Below are 12,290 nucleotides of genomic sequence, written 5' to 3'. Positions count from 1 at the left end.
CATAAAGGTCCACGGTATAATTTTACAGGGATCAGAATGACAGGCGCTTTTAGGAAAAGCTCTCACTAGATAGGAAAGTAACAGTAACTGGCAGTATGTAACTGCGGGGTGGCAGAGGCAGTGTAACCAGCCGGCCTGAGCTTTGCCACTGCTGCAAGGTACAGTAAGTCCAGATCATTCTCAAAGGACAGTTTTCCAAGTAGCTCCTAAGAAACAGTTAAAGACTGCTCCATGTTTGTTCTATGTAGATCATTCTGGTGTGTCCACAGCTGGTAGTTTGATACACACTTCTGTATCCTCCTTTGTTGCAAGTTAAGCTGATTTTTTTTTTGTTGGCTTCTTTTTTGCCTCTCCCGCACTTCTGCTTGACAGGGTGAAAAAATTGATATATCTTCTTATGATTTTGAAGGTTGTTATGGTCCCTACTTTTTCATTGGCCTCACTTACCTAGACTGGGATGATGAGGGAGGAGGTTTCCCCTTGAACTGGAATTGGATCATAATGTTGCTGTTTGTTGCACAGCATAGTGGTAACAATAGTAACTTGGTTTTGGTAGATTAAGGGCAGTTGTTCTTAGTCCTAGCTGGTCTTTTTCCATCTGACATTAAGCTGCCTCTGAAGATAGTATGGTCTGTTAGAAAGCCCAAGTAACCTTGGGCTTTCCATAGCTGTTATCTGAGTGGGAGCCATCCCACACAAGGCAAACTGTGCAGTTTTCACCTTTTTGAAGAAAATTGCCATGTTTTACTGGTTACAGTATTTTGGGTGATACTGCCTTTTCCAAAGCATAGTATTCTTGTTGTATATAGAAGCTTGTTAAACTGGTACAAATGCACTTAGGATGGTGCTGCTGTGAAAATTTGGGTAATTCATCCAGTCACTACTGGTTGGAGGGTCAGAGTAGTCAGCAGTGGCCCTGGGACCAGTCCAGAATGTTCAAACTGAATGCAGATGTGTGGTTAGAATCATAGGATCATTTAGGATGGAAAAGACCTCCAACATCATCAAGTCCAACCACTCACCCAGCACCGCTGTGTTCACCACTGACCCATTCCCCAGGTGCCGTGTCCATACAACTTGAATGCTTCCAGGGATGGTGACTCATGGGTAGCCTGTGCTGCTTCCCAATATCCAATCTAAACTTCCCCTATGAATGAATGGTTCACTTACTGTAACTCGCAGCGTTTTGACAATTTGATTGGTGGATTTCTGTAGAGTATCAGATTTATGTGAAAATGTTTCTTTTTGAAAAAAAAGTCGCTCAGCAATGGTTCAACTTTGTTTTGTATTTAAGAATTCTGCAGAAGGAAGTGCTCAGACCTGTGCTGTGCAGAGCTTATAAAATAAACCTTAGAGTGAAACAGCAAGACTGGCAAGTGTTCCCATGGGTGTTTTGAACCCTTATGGGAATGTTGTTACAGTCTTGACAAAGATACACAGAGTAGCGGTGGCTTCCCCATTCCTGGCAATATTTAAGGCCAGGTTGGATGGGACTTGGGGCAACATGGTCTAGTGGAAGGTTTCCCTGCCCGTGGCTGGGGGTGGAATTGGATGATGGTTAAGGTGCCTTCCAACCCAAACCAGTCTGGGATTCTGTGCATCGTTGAAGAAGTTGCAACAGGGTTTTTAAAGCAGACTGAGAAAGGCATGTTCATCCAAGAGGTAACAAGTCTAACTTGTCCAGGAGCACGTTACTGAGAGGCCCAGAGCCTGTAGAATTTCTGCAACATGTGTCTGCGCAAGAATTAAGTAGGTGTTACTGTATTAAAATATGAAAACAGATAAAGAAGAGATAGGAAAATAAAACCCAGCTGCAGGATTAGGCCTCTGTTCCTCTTCCTGATTACCCTGCCTTTGAAAGCAGAATGCTGTTGTGTAGCTTGTTGGGCTTTGCTCATGTTTTTTTATTTTACTTATTGTTTTTTCTAGGCCTTTGGTCTAGAAGCTGTTCCTGCAGAGTCTGTGCTTCCAGGAGGCTGTGGTGTTGATTGTGGCCTGTGAGACTGCATCTGGAGTGGAAGGGAGGGCCTTGCTCAGTAGGGCCTCTTGGGGAAGGGATTGCAGAGGACTCAGTACACCTGGAGCTGGTCTCCGGCCTCCAGGTGTTTATGCTAGACTGGTCACTAAGTCAAGAATCTAGTATTGTTTCAAGAATCTAGGATTTGTTTCAAGAGCTCTTTCCATTTTAGAAAATCCGGGGTTTAGAAGAACAGTTTTGGGTTACTAGCTTATCCTGGATGTGGAATTACACCTGAGAGATTTGTATTTATATTTGTATTTATTTGTCCTTTAGCTTTAAAAGAAAGCAGATTTTTAGGACCTAAGCAGTCTCATTAAAATCTTGTGATTTGCATTCCCATCTTAAAGAGCAAGTCCTGAACGCCTAATAACTCTAGTAATCTTTTTCACATCTTCCTTCTGTGAACTCATGTTGCCCCTTAGGTCTCATGATATGACTTCAGTGGAAGGAAATCAGAAAGTCAGGTTGGAAAAAGATGTATCAATAAATGAGAAGGAAAAGTTCCATCCAAAACAAGGGGAAAAACTGAGTTACTAGAGGATTTATCTGTTTAAGGTTTTAATTGCATCAAGGAGAAGTAGTCAGGCTGTAATTAGTGTTCTGAGTTTGATAAAAAAGGTATGTTAAAGCTGAAATACTTAATTTTTCCTTCATTTAGATGATCTTTGGTGTTTCTACCTACACAAGCTCTGATATTTTCCCAGCAGTCTTGCAGAAGTCCGGGAATCATTTCTGGCAGCGACTATATAATACAGATACTTTTCTTTGATCCTGCTGGTAGACTTCACTTGTCTCTCACAACTGGTTCTGTGTTGTTGAATCTTGCATTTGGTAGATCGTTCAAGCCTCAAAGATACCTACTAATATTTTGCAAATTATTGCTAGATATATTAGCATGTAAGTAACTTAAGTACATTTAAGTACTCTTGTGGATGCAGAGGGCTGACCTTGGCCACAGCTGCCTGGCCTGTGGGAGCTGGCTGTGTTGCTGAGGCAGCAAGGGAAGCATGTCACTCTTTTGTGAGGAGCAGGGGTTGGAGCAAGGAGTTATGTCCAGCTAGAGGCACAAAAGAGGCACTTGCATAGCAGTGGGCAGAAAAAAACAGGGAGAAACCTGAGAGAAAAGATGGACCACAAAAGGTTCATCTAGAGGAAGTCATAATGAGTTTAACTTCAGTGGAAAAACAGCACTAGAAGAAGGGAAGGGATTGGTTCAGTAGCTGCATGGCACAAAGAAATGGTGACTCACAGGAAAAGTTTTGCCTTTGAGAGGATTGAATAGCACAGTCATATTTATGCGACCTCCCTTAAATGATGTTATTTAATTTAATTGCAAAATAAAATGAGTTTACTTGTTGACGCAAAATGGAAGTAGTACCAGATTCTCTTACACTCCACAGCACAGTGTCTGGAACTGTTTTCCAGCAACAGTTTTTCTGTCTTTACTGAATATTTTTCAATGATGAGAAAGAACCACTTGGGAGAAATTTGAGGATGGAACAGATAAATTTATTTAGCATTATTGGAAGAAAAGAGACACACCCATCCCTCCCGCCTGGAAGAAAACAACAACAACAAAACAAACTCAAACATGAAAACAAGGAAACAAAGCAAAACCAAGAAAAAGAATTCTATAAGGAACTTGTTTATAAACGTATGTCAGTGTGATTCTGGTAAAAGTATCCGCACATATAACTTGTGTGCATGCCCCGTCTTTTACCTGCATGAGAAATACCTGTGAAGGAGAATTTCTGGGAGTGCTCATATCATGACAATTGATACTTGTGTGCTGTAGCTATGAATTCAGCAACATCCCAGCAAACAACTGGATTTTAAGGAGGAAAGACTCGGAACCGTGTTGTGTTTTGACTGTTACAATCCTGTTTGGAGGAGGCAGGACCCAGCCTTCTCTCTGTGTTATTGAATTGATAGTTGCTTGTTGAGATCTCTGTCAAAGCCCATGAAGTGCTGTCTGACCCCAGGTCACAGGCCAGGTACATGTCAGGACTCTGGTTTTAAAGGAAGGTTACTGGTATCATATCTCACAGTAAATACCATGAGGCAGTATAGCTGACTGTCACAAAGGTAACCTCTGGCATATTTTTCATCAGGGATTGGATAGCTGGAATAATCTTCTTACATCCATCATTCAAATGTCAGGCTTGGTTCAGGGTATTGGCACATAGCATGGGCATCACTCCCCTGTCCCTTTTCCCCACCCCTGTTAGTTTTGGTTGACTGGTATTTCACAGGTTTTACAGCGAGCTGCTGAAAAATCTGCAAAGGCTTTCTTTCAGAGGAACACTGACTGCTTTGATGGCCAGTGCTTGATTCAGGTGGTACCACCTGCTTTAGCATCACTTGCTGGTTCTCTTCTGCTTTTTTGTAGTGTTGTGGTTTTGTCTATCCCTGCACTTCTGGCACTGGGAATTAAACTGGATATTTCACAAAATAAACTGGATAGTTGCCAAAGATGAGTGACAAACAAAGCCTATGACAGGCTGTGTGGCTGGAACAGGGACCTCGGGCAAGGGGTGGGTACATGGGTTGAGTTAGGAAAAAGGAAGAGACTAAGGGACAGGGTTAAGATTTCCCCACTGGCAGGGACAAAGGCAAAGCCAGAGAAAGCCACAGTGGACCAGGAGGCCAGGAGTGATTGAAATGGACTTATTACTGCTCGCCCCAGAAGTTGGGGGTCATTTTTATGTCTCCAGTGGGCACTGGAGATGGTGTGGACTGCCTGACTTCTCCTGCCTTTCTGAAAGAGGAGAGCACGGTTCTGCTGTTTGTACACCAGGCCCCAGCTGTTTCCATTGCTCAGGAGAAAGTAAGTTTGCTGTTATCTCTGTGCCAGTGATAAAGTTGAATGTAAACCTGTGCTGGAGCAATTGAAAGGAAAGCTGAAAAGAACAATTCTCAGAGCAGGCAGGGTGAGAGTGGGAATGGGAATATATTATGGTTGACCTGTTGGTGCATATGCCTTTGTTTTCAAAGTGAATGCTTCAGCAGTTGGTGCAGCCTGCTGGGATTTAGGTGTTTGGTCTTACAAGGACCCTTGGAATGTCTGGAGAATAGCAAGTTGTGGGTATGACTATTGCTTAAAAGTAGAGCTGGTTAAGCATTGAGGAAGCTTAAAAGTCAAGTTTTACACCTGCTCTTATAAGCAGTTTCATGAAATTAAAATACTGAGTTGATGGCTCTGTTGCTTGCAGCATGGTTATGGGTAAAATGAGAGCAAGCAGTGAGTATTTACAGAAGAAGTTCTTGCAAATTTAGGTGATGTTAACCCCTCTATTTTATTTGAAAACTCATCTTGCTCAGGACACCGTTCTATTAATCCAAAAGACAATAACTAAGTGGGTGGAGGACTGAGCAGCATGAGGTATCAAAACAAAAAAATTGTACCCGAAATGGTTCATGTCCTGTTCCAGTTCAGCCTAAAGATGAGCAGAGTAGAACTGGGAATGATTCAGTTATGAAAAGGGGTTTTAAGCGTAAAATAATATTATTTGTAACAATTATGGGGAATAGTTTTACTCTGAGTTCTCACTATCTCTCTTTCTCTTCTTTCATAGCAGGCTTAGAGTGGCCTTGCAAATTTGGAAGGGAAGACTGTCTGGGTTTTTCACTGTCAGTTTAGATCACTGTGATGTAATTCTGTCTAACACATGAAGAGCCTTTTGCTTGGCCTAGTAGAGATTAGGAATTAGTGCTTGTCTGTGGATATGCTGAGCCCCTGTTGCATGTGCTATGAATAGGACAAAGGAAAGGCAGTGCTTAAATAGTGAGAGTCCGAGCATTGCTTTTCCAAAGTAGCAGTTGGAATCAGATATTTACTTTAATGCTTTTTCAGAGGAATTGTTGCCAAACTGAAGGTGGGTTTTTTCAATATTAAATAGTTCTGTCCTGCTCCAAACAAAGCACTAGCTTCTCTGCAAGTTTCAGGCTTTTATTCTTTCAAGTGTTTTGTTTGTCACAATAACTCTGACTTTACTGGTTTGTAATTTCAAGCTGCTTATTGCAAATGAAAGACAGAAATAAAGAAAAATAAAATTTACAGAATAAGAGAGTCTTGTGAAGCCATGTGACTTGGGAAACTGGAATTCGGAGCAAAACATACCAGAGCGCATAGGAAGTTTATAAAAATGGAGCTCTGGCATTCTCTTGAGTCTTCGCTATCCAATAAACATTAGAAACTCAGGAATCCTTAAAATCTTTCAAGAAGCCTTGTACAAGTTTGCTGAGGTTTTTTTATATAATACATCAAATCAAAGTAGCTAAGCAAGATTAAAAAGAACTGTAACCTAAAAAAAATGGACAAAACCAAATGTCTGTTTACATTTTTGCTTCAGTTGCAATTTTTCCGCTCCTCCCCTGAAAAGTGGCATTGGGGAGGTCTCAGTTTGCCACTGTTCTTTTTTTTTTTTTTTTTTCATTTTCTGTATATATTTATCTAATCAGCGTGAAAAGAAGTTGTTGTTGTCATCTTTATAAACTGCTGTAAGCAAGTACTTAAATTCTGTCCTGCAAAACATCAGCCTAAGAGTACCTGGAGGAGGGTCTTGGTGAGTTTGGTGACAGGTTTGAGCTAAGGGACACAGCTGACTACATTTTCTAAGTATGTGACAGTTAATGTGGAAAAAGGTAAATTTAGGGCTTGCGAATCCCCTGCTTTTTTAAGCTAAGTGATGTATAGTGCATGAGAGCTGCTGGCAGCATTTCTTTAAAAAAATTGCCACGTGTTCATTTTATATTGCAGTGGCCAGTGGAGAGAGAACAGGAGACACTGAAAGGTAAACAAAAGAACTTCAACGCAGTAGCCAAAGGAGAGAGAAGTGAAAGTTTCCATTTGAAGAACAGAAAGAAAATAGTGCGTGCTTTCTTCTGCAGTATCTCCAAAATCCTAATTTCTTGGGTAACTGGGATATTAGCAGGCTTTGGGAAGTGCCTCTCCATTCACTAATTGTGAAAGAGTTTTGTTCTTCTGCAGTGTAGAATGGCAAGCAGTGCTGCAGCACCGCTCTGAAAGCACCTGGGAGTGATAAGCACACAGTGTGGTGGTAATTTAAACTAAAAAGCAAGTTCAGATCAGCATAAAGAGCCAACATTGAAATTAGAGGTTCTAACTGCAAGTTAAAAACCTTTTTTCACTGTAAGGATAGTCAGGTATTGGAATAGGTTGCCCAGAAAGTTTGTGCAGCTGAAGGTTTTCAAGAGCTGAGCGAGGAAAGCCCTGAATGCCCTGGTCTGACCCTGCTTTGAGCAGGCCCCAGAGACTCAGACCTCCATGTGTTGCCAGATATTCTGAATTTCTGTTATTTCTGTGCAATATATTTGGAATCTGTTTTTTCTGAACCATTTTTTTCATTCTTGAGTCAAAACAGTGTTTTGCTTTACTGTGAAACTGAAAGATACTGTATTTTACTTTATCCCTCATATTTATTCCTCATGAAAATGTTTATTGGGTCCCCAAGGCCAGGAACCTGAAATTTGCTTCTACTCCTTAAAAATTCTACTCCTTTGCAACTTCTTGAAAGCCAAGTTTATGTTAAATCAGGTTTTTCTCACGGTGTAAGCAGAAGGGCAGATGCAAACTGGTCTTCTGTGGCTTCCTTTTCCTTTGCTTTTGAATTGATTTTATTAAACTGTCCATTGATTTTTTTTCTTCCTCATCTCTGAAAAGGCATTTGTTTTGTCATAGCACCTGACATCCAAGTATCACAGCATTCTGAACAACCTGAAATGAAATAACAAGTCCACAGAGAAAATCAAGATGCTGTGTGTGCCCAGCCAGGGCAACCAAGAGAATTTTGCTGGCCAGTTCACCAAATCTGCAGCAAATCTAAGAGCAGAGCTTGAGTCTCTTTATTTTTTTTTTTTTCATTAAATCTCATTTTCTCACAGTGTCCCTATATAAAACCAGCAGCTTTTCCTCCCTCTGCAGTCAGAAGGCCTGATGCTCCTTGTTCACACTAGAACTCTGTCCACACCAGGAAGCTGCTCCTGTTCTTCCTACCATTCTGCATGCCCCTTGTTATAGATCCCCTGTGACAGGCTAGGAAGGGCAGTGTACATATTCTTTGCTAGCTGATGGTTGCATAATTTTATTGTCAGAGTGCCCAGGAAATAAGTCTTTTAAAGACCCATATTGGCCTGAGAGCCCTGCTGAGGTTTGTCATTTTCCTTCAATATCTAGTCAGCTCTTCTGTTCCTGCAAGAAAATTGCCCTCAATAAACAATGTAGGTTACCAGGAGAAAGGCAGGTGGTGTTGCACCCACCTGGGACCCTGTATTTTATACCACCCAGATCCTGTGTGAGACAAACATACATAGTCGCTCATCTTCCTTCCACCACCCTCCCTTCTTCACTATCACTTCAATATCACTAAGTGGTTGGAGCTGGGATTAGTGTCTAGGCTTGGGTAGACTTTTCTCTTTCTGCCTTCAGTTCTCTAATTAGGTATTTGCAGTGGGCCTCTGAAGATGGAGGGGCTGCATTAAGTACAGCCAAGGGGCAGAATTTAGCCTATGGAATAATTTCTTCCTAGCCCTGGTGTGTGAATGCAGAAGATAGGTGTCTGATTTGCACATCCCTGGAAGTTTTGTTCCTCATGGCAAATAAGTAAAAACTGGTCTCAAAGTCACAGAGACATAAGCAATGTGGACTCACATTCAGTCGTTTTTTAATGATTAAACTTTTTTTATTGTCTTAGCAGAATGATCTATGTAATTTGACTCAGCTTCAATTTAATAGAGATTTTCTGTAGAAATGCAAATGTTCTGTTGGAAGATCCCCTGGCGAGCCACAGTGATAGCTGTAGAGCTGAGACACATATCCTGCTTTGGCTGAGAACCTCAGTACTCTCTGGCATACAAGTGCCCTGCATCCTGAATCCTCTTTTGCTTCCTTTTTCTAGTGTGATGCAAAGTATACCCCCAGCCCTTTTTTCTTAATGCCACTGGCAAGGGATGTGCTGAAATGGATGCTTTCAGGGGTAGCTCTTTTGTGGTGTTCTCTGAGTTGAGTGTGTGGGATAAGCACCCAGAGTACAAAAAGGTGCTTATTTGTACAGTTTTAGAAATCTGGGGTTATATTTAACAGGAAATAAAATCACAGCACACACTCTTTGGAACATACTTGGGTTGCTTTCCAAATAAGGCTTTCGGTTTCTGGCAGGAAAAATAGGACTCTCTTATAACAACAAAAAATACAAATAGGCTAGAAGAAATGCTTTGCAAAATCCCAGCTCAGCCGAGGGTAGATGTGCCAGGAAAGACCAACCTTTTTGCTCCAGTCATTTAAGGTGCAGTTTCCTCTCCCTTCCCCAAGAGTCCTGGGGTGAAGCGATTATGGAAAGCTTCTTAACTCCTCAACCTTGCCTTCACATGGGTGAACACATGTTCCAAAAAAACAAGCCCCAAACCGGTTCAGTGTTAGTTTTATCTCTGTGCGTGTTTGATGTTTTTGCTGGTCCCATTTCTGTGTCCTCCCTCAGACTGGTGATATGAGCTGCCAGTCCGATAAGCCATGGAAACTATGCACTGCCCAATCCTTTACCCTTTCTGCCACCCTTTGGTGTTCTCTTTGGGAGACTTCTTAATCAGTTGTTCTAACAAGTCATGAAATTGGGGTCTGCTGTAATGCTGCCAAAATATGGGTTGCTGGAGGGAGAGTGGTAGGTTAGTGTTTGTCAAGGGGTTGGGTACCTTCTTCTGTCTCCATTCCCCTCAGCTACCAATTTCTACACCTGGCTTATAGCAGAGCCATTTTACAACACATCTCCATGACACGTGTATTTTTAATTTAATTTTTAGTGAGAGGTTGTCTTTGTGGGCAAGTAAGTAGACAGAGCAGGCCTGAAGCAATCCATGCAGACCCCTCTCTGCCCATACTCCATAGCCTCATTGAAGAAAAGGTATGGGATGGGACACGGATGGTCTGGTGCTGGTGGGAGCAGGATGTGGAAATAAGCCTCCTGGCACTCTCTAAATGTGCTTTTGTCCATGCACAGGACGCTTCTGCACTTACTGAATGTGGGAGGAAAGGTGAGCTCTTCTCCCCATACACACACCTCTTTCCCTGTGGATGATCTTCCTCTAAGGAGAACAGCCTGTGACAGGTTTCCTTCAGCAGAAATCATTTTTTGAGGGTGGCACACAGTGAGGTGCTCGAGGCCTTCCAGTAGTTTCTGGGACTGCCAGGCTTCCCTCCCACCACTTGCAGCTGGAAATAAAGGAAGAGCAACAGGCAGAGGAAGATTGCCTCTTAAGCAGACCTGGAGAGGAAGCTGTGATAGAAGCCAGAAATCCATAATGACCTGGCAACCCGTGGCTGCAGCAGCACTACATAGAGAGAGCAGGAGAGGGCCATGTGGTTATCCCAGAGGCACAAGGTGGCATGTCCCCACAGAGGGCCCCTGCTGAACCAGATAATGAGGTGGAGTTGAGGGAGCACGATGTTGGTGCCTTGGTAGGATGCTGTAGGCTGGAGGTTGCGATGCTTCTGTGGTTCCCTGGCACAAGGGATCGTGGTACTTACTCAAGTTAGAGTTAATTGGAAGTTAGGGTGTTGGAAGGAGCCTGCCTGCTTTGCGCTGGGGAGATAAACACCAGGGAGCAAAAGCACCAGAAAAGCATCCTGCACCTTAAGCAAGGTTCTGAGTCCCAAATTACAGCACCCTGCACTGCAGCTGCTGCCCAAAGTCTGGAGGTGCTGAGGTTTGCCCAGGTCCCTGGAGCTCTGCTCTTGCACATCAATGCCTTGGTAGGCACCAGCCTGCTTGTGTGCCTTACGGATGCTTGTGGCACCCACAGCCCAGGCAGTTTGTGGCAGAGCAGCTAGAGCCAGCTCCTGGAGCATATATGACGTGGCAGCAGTCGGTCAGTGCCTTTCTGTGGAGAGCCCCATGCTTGGAGCGGGATTCCTGCATCCCCAGACTTTCTGAGGAGAGGCTGGGGTGGGGGAGATAGATCACGGAGGTGCCTGGGCATGGTGTCAGTTCTTGATGATTGTTCTCCTCTGTTCAGGAGACTTCCTGATTTCACCCACAAGTGTATCTTTATTTATAGTTCTAAATTGTTTGTGTCAAAAAATTCAAGTGTTTTGATGATGTCTTCCCAGCTATAAGATAAAAAGAGGAGAAATGGAGAAATATACTCTTGTTTAATAATAAGTAATAATTTTACTAAAGGCTAAATAGCATCCATGTTTCTATAAATACAGTGCACAAAATCTCTAAAATCTACTGCATGTAATCAAAAGCAGTTATCCCAAAGACCTCAAATTTTTGTGGTCAGAGCTCCACAGAGCAGCGTCTTTTGTTTTGTTTGCTAGGGCCTGGAAGTGCTCTCTCTCAAGGTGGGAATGAGAAAACCAGTCACTAAGTGTGTTAGGAATTATGAGGAAGATTAATGCTGTGTAGGAAAATGAGCTAACACAAAAATCAGTTCAAATCTGATGTATTTTTACAGTGATGAGACAGGGTTTTTTCCTTGGTTCCCTGAGAGCGCAGAGCTAATAATTAAAAACATCTATATTGCACAAACTAATAAACATCCTCTATGCAGGAAAGGAGGGTATTGTGCTTGCTGGCTTGCCTTTTCCCCCCCTTCACTCTTCCCCATTTTCAAATTAGAGACTGGAATAAGAAGAGGGGCTTTTCTCTTTTTTTACTTTTCTGGGAGAGAGGGGGTGTGTTGTGGTTTTGGGGATTTTATGTTATTTTGTTCGTTTTTCTTTTTCTTTCCTACTTTTACTCTAACCTTGCCCCTTCTGCCTGCCTGCAGCCTCACTTCAGGTAGCTGCTGCTCTGTCAGAGTCTGTGCAGGAGGAGGCGGATCAAGGGGCCACCTGGGGCTGGGGCCTCGCTGTCCCTCTCCACTCGCGGCACCGGGCAGGAGCCCCAGGTGTTTGCTCTCTGCGGTGCCAGCTGTGGTTTTCAGGCTGATCAGAGCCTTCATGAGCCACTGCTCGCTAACCCTGCGTGAAACCGGGCTTGACCAAAGTGGGTAATCCTGAGCTCTGGGGCCGTCGCGGGGCTGGGTAAGGACCCGCGGGCTGTTCGGCTACAGCAGCCCCAGCCCCCTCTGCCGCTGGGGGGGATACGCAGGGAAGGTGGAAAGGGCCTGTACCGCGGGTATCAGCCGGGGAGCAGGAGGCGGCGCGGTCCCGAGGCGCGCAGAGCGGGCGGTAGCCACCCGCGACTCGCTTGCCTCGCCGTGCGCCCCGCGGGCCGGGCCGGCCGGCGGGAGCGAGGCCACCAGCAGAGCC

At 43.7% G+C, this 12,290-nt stretch overlaps 1 protein-coding gene across 1 annotated transcript in view; it reads left to right on the top strand.

Annotated features, from left to right (window-relative positions):
- LOC121662907 (high density lipoprotein binding protein) overlaps positions 1–12,290 on the top strand; it is a 39,680-nt gene that overhangs the window by 1,631 nt on the left and 25,759 nt on the right. The gene's annotated exons all lie outside the window — the stretch shown is intronic.

This window comes from Corvus kubaryi, unplaced genomic scaffold (assembly GCF_017639235.1).
Source record: "Corvus kubaryi isolate FWS band 111438036 unplaced genomic scaffold, C.kubaryi_AGA036_p1.0 37264, whole genome shotgun sequence".
In the NCBI taxonomy this organism is placed as follows: domain Eukaryota; kingdom Metazoa; phylum Chordata; class Aves; order Passeriformes; family Corvidae; genus Corvus; species Corvus kubaryi.
This window is presented reverse-complemented; position numbering and strand designations above follow the sequence as displayed.